The sequence below is a fragment of the Balearica regulorum genome, chromosome 4 (genome assembly GCF_011004875.1).
Source record: "Balearica regulorum gibbericeps isolate bBalReg1 chromosome 4, bBalReg1.pri, whole genome shotgun sequence".
Classification (NCBI taxonomy): Eukaryota; Metazoa; Chordata; class Aves; order Gruiformes; family Gruidae; genus Balearica; species Balearica regulorum.
Window position 1 is genome coordinate 59489386 of NC_046187.1, and position 349 is coordinate 59489734.

Genomic DNA, 349 nt, shown 5'->3' on the forward strand with positions numbered 1-349 from the left:
ATTTTACAGATGTTTTGCCAATTTTTCATCCTAAATACTTTGAATTAGGAGGTAAATCTTCAATGCAATCTAACTACTAATAATGTTAAAACTTAACAATAAAAAAATCCTTGTTTATGGTTTATTAAAGAAAACCTCCACAGACCAGCATGATTTGAAGATCAAATCATCTGTCTCTGACCAGGTGGTGAACAACCAGTGTCTCTAATGCAATATGCAACTACCCTCACTTCTAATAAGCTGCCAGGATCCTGATAACAAAGATTCTCTGCTGGTGATAACTTTTAATTATGTTTCAACTGAGTACAATGGTGATGTTGAAATGATCACGTTTCATAATTCTAGCTTC